Source organism: Asparagus officinalis, chromosome 3, assembly GCF_001876935.1.
Source record: "Asparagus officinalis chromosome 3, Aspof.V1, whole genome shotgun sequence".
Classification (NCBI taxonomy): Eukaryota; Viridiplantae; Streptophyta; class Magnoliopsida; order Asparagales; family Asparagaceae; genus Asparagus; species Asparagus officinalis.
In genome coordinates this window covers 92,239,336-92,243,898 of record NC_033796.1, presented here as the reverse complement: position 1 = coordinate 92,243,898, position 4,563 = coordinate 92,239,336, and positions in this window count along the sequence as shown.

Here is a 4,563-nt window from a genome sequence, read left to right as displayed (position 1 = left end):
ATTCCACGCTTACAAAACATGTACGCAGATGCGCTGGCAGCGTTAGCCGTGTCCCTGGCGTAGCCTCCCGAAACAGAACAGTTCATTACGATGAGAACTCACCAACTCTTCGTGCCAATCTACGATGAAGATGACAAAGCAGAGGATATTAAAGAAGTACATTCAAGTCAGGTTGAATTCGAACCCTGAGATTAGCGTTTCCCTATCATCGATTACGTCTTGCATAGAATCTTACCAGAAGATGTGAAGGAGAGGGATTCAATCTGACGAAGAGCACCGAGATTCTACTATAACACAGAGAGTCGAACGCTGTATCACAGGGGGTACGATGGTTTGCTACTACGTTGCTTATCGACTAGAGAAGCTAAAGAAGTCCTCAAGGAAACACATGAAGGGGTTTGTGGCTCACACCAACCTGGCCCTAAACTTTATGATCGCATCAGAAGAATGGGGTATTATTGGCCCACCATGATCAAAGATGCAGTCACATATGCCCGAAAGTGTCATGCGTGTCAAGTGCACGAGAATTATATGCACCAACCCCCGGAGCATCTACATCCTTCGGCGACCTCGTGGCCTTTTGAGACTTGGGGAATGGATATTGTTGGTCTTATAAATCCCCCGTCAGTCAGAGGTGACCGATTTATTCTCGCGATTACCGATTACTTCTCCAAATAAGCTGAAGTGATTCCGCTCAGGGAAGTGAAGACAAGCAACGTTATTGCATTCATCAAACGCCATATTATTTATCGATATGGTGTCCCAAGACAGATTATACACGAAGTAAGGCTTATAGGGTCTTCAACAAAAATTGATGTTGGCATTTTCTTAGGGTATGCACCTCGAAGTAAGGCTTATAGGGTCTTCAACAAACGAACTCTTGTTGTTGAAGAATCTATAAACTTTACTTTTGATGAGACTAATATTGGTTCACAAGTTATTTTACCTAGGAAAGATGATGATGATGTTGAGGGAGGATTAGAACTTATGCAACCTATAAATACACCCTCAATAGAAGCACAAAAAGATGTGGAAAGCACCAACACTCATATTCAAGAAGAACTCCCTAAAGCATGGAAATTCACATCAAATCATCCAAATGAGCAAATTATTGGGAGTCCTTCAAAAGGGGTTGTTACTCGCTCAAAGGCTTTGAGTGAGTGTGGTAATGTTGCATTTCTATCTCAATTAGAACCTAAGAAAGTTAATGATGCTTTAAATGATTACTTCATCTAGATTTGTTTGGTCATATGCGTGTTACCTCTCTTGGAGGCAAGCACCATGTTTTTGTTATCATTGATGATTTCTCTCATTTTACATGGACAATTTTTCTTACAAGCAAAGATGAATGTTTTGATGAATTCTCAAATCATGTTAAAAGAATTAAAAATGAAAAAGATTTGAAAGTTATTAAAATTAGAAGTGATCATGGTGGTGAGTTTTAAAATATTCCTTTTTATGATTTTTGTGCTCATCGTGGTATAACTCATGTGTTTTCCGCTCCTAGAACACCACAACAAAATGGTGTTGTTGAACGGAAAAATCGAACCATACAAGAGATGGCACGAACTATGTTAAACTCTTTTGATTTGCCTAAATATTTTTAGACGGAAGCCGTCAATACGGCTTGCCATGTTTTAAATCGTGTTTTAATTAGACCAAAAACTCCTTTTATTGGTTATTTTTGTATCTTTGGTTGTAAATGTTTTATTTTAAATATAAAAGATCACCATGATAAATTTGATTCAAAAATTGATGTTGGCATTTTCTTAGGGTATGCACCTCGAAGTAAGGCTTATAGGGTCTTCAACAAACGAACTCTTGTTGTTGAAGAATCTATAAACGTTACTTTTGATGAGGCTAATATTGGTTCACAAGTTATTTTGCCTAAGAAAGATGATGATGATGTTGAGGGAGGATTAGAACTTATGCAACCTATAAATACACCCTCAATAGAAGCACAAAAAGATGTGGAAAGCACCAACACTCATATTCAAGAAGAACTCCCCAAAGCATGGAAATTCACATCAAATCATCCAAATGAGCAAATTATTGGCAGTCCTTCAAAAGGGGTTGTTACTCGCTCAAAGGCTTTGAGTGAGTGTGGTAATGTTGCATTTCTATCTTAATTAGAACCTAAGAAAGTTAATGATGCTTTAAATGATGAATTTTGGGTTTTAGCTATGCATGATGAACTAAATAATTTTTGAAGAAATGATATTTGGAAATTAGTTCCTAGACATAACAATGCTAGTGTTATTGATACTAAATGGGTTTTTAGAAACAAGCTTGATGAACATGGCATTGTTACTAGAAATAAAGCTCGTTTGGTTGCCCAAGGATACAATTAAGAGGAGGGCATAGACTATGATAAAACCTTTGCACCGGTTGCAAGGTTGGAATCTATTAGGATGTTTTTGGCATTTGCTAGCTTTAAAGATTTTAAATTATTTTAAATGGATGTTAAAAGTACCTTTTTAAATGGTTTTATAGAAGAGGAAGCATATATTGAGCAACCCCCCGGTTTTATAGATCATGATTTTTCTAATCATGTTTACCGGGTTCAAAAAGCTTTATATGGGTTGAAACAAGCTCCTAGATCTTGGTATGCTCGCCTCTCTAGTTTTCTTCTTGAAAATAATTTTTCTAAAGGGAAAATTGATAATACTCTTTTTGTGAGAAAAAAGAAAAATGATTTTATTTTAGTGCAAATATATGTTGATGATATCATTTTCGGTGCTACTAATGAATCTCTTTGCAAGGATTTTTCTAAGGTTATGCAAGATTATTTTGAGATGAGCATGATGGGAGAGCTTACATTCTTTCTCGGGCTTCAAGTCAAGCAAACTAAGGATGAGATATTCATTTATCAAAGCAAGTATGCTAGAGAATTGGTGAAGAAATTCAATTTGGAGAATTCTAAGCATGCACCAACTCCCATGAGTACAAGTGTCAAGCTTGATGCGGATGATAGTGGTGAGGATGTTGACCAAAAACTATACCGAGGTATGATATGTAGTCTTCTTTATCTCACCGCTAGTAGACCCGATATTATGTTTAGTGTGTGTGCATGTGCACGTTTTCAAGCTTCTCCTAAAGCATCTCATTTGATTGTCGTTAAGAGAATTATTAAATATGTGTATGGAACTATTGCCCTTGGTTTATTTTATCCAAAAAAGTACCTCTTTTGATTTATATGGGTTTTGTGATGCTGACTTTGCCGGATGTAAGGTAGATTGCAAGAGTACAAGTGGAACATGCGAATTCTTAGGAAATTCTCTTGTTTCTTGGGCTTCTAAGAAATAAAATTGTGTTGCATTGTCCACTACGGAAGCGGAATACATTACCGTCGGCTTATATTGTGCCCAAGTTTTATGGATGAAACAAAGCTTAATTGATTATGATTTGGTTTTTCAAAATATAAAAATCTTTTGTGATAACACTAGTGCTATTAATATTTTAAAAAATTCGGTTTTGCATTCTAGAACCAAGCATATTGATGTGCGCCATCATTTCTTACGCGACCATGTAGAGAGACAAGATGTATCCCTTGTGTTTGTTGACACAAAATCTCAATTAGCGGATATATTTACCAAGCCTCTTGGTGAAGATGATTTTTGTCGCATAAGAAATGGTTTGGGTTTATGCACTATGTGAAAGTTCTATTTGCTTGCTTGTTTAGTTGCATTTCACATGTATTTTTGTTTATTTTTTTTACCCCATTTTGATGGTGACAAAGGGGGAGAGAAATCTCTTCATTTGTGCACATAGTAAGGGGGAGCTCATAGATAGGGGGAGCTACTATCTATAAGCCATATTTATTTTGCTCTTATATAATGGTTGGTTGTCGTCATCAAAAAGGGAGAGATTGTTAGCCCTTATATTTTGATGAAGTTTTGCAACCACCATTATCGGTACTAATGGCTTGTTGAGTAAAAAAGTAGTGAATACGTATATCAAGCTTGTTAGTGCCATTTATGGAGGATTGGATGGAATATACGCTACAACGATGATATCAAAAGGAGGAGGAGGCATAGCGATGAAGCAACGTTCATTCAAGAACACTAAATGCAATAAGATGCTTCATCCAACTCAAGCTATATCAAGACTCAAAGAATTGTATTCTACGTGAGGATATTAGCTAGTTTTTATTCTCTTTCTAGTACTAAAATATAGGCAAATAGTTTAGATTTAAATTGAAGCTATTGGGATATCACACACACACATACTTATAGTTTTGAGCGTTTATTCACAAAATACTATTTTTCATAAGTATGAGGACCTATTAGCAAAATTCCTTTTCCAAACAATTTGTTTTTAGTGTTAAAAATATTTTACAAAGTTTCATAATTTTTGGAAGTCAAATGAATATTTTACAGATTTTTTAAGTGAGTCAAAAATAAGTATTTTGAATGTATCAGTCTGCGGTCGACCGCCACAGTCGACCGCGTCTGAGTTCATTCGTCAGTAGGTAGCAGAGACTTTCACGGTCGACCGCCGTGGTCGACCATGAGCTCGAGATTTTCCACGGTCGACCGCAGAAGTCTCTGGACTTTTTCTCAG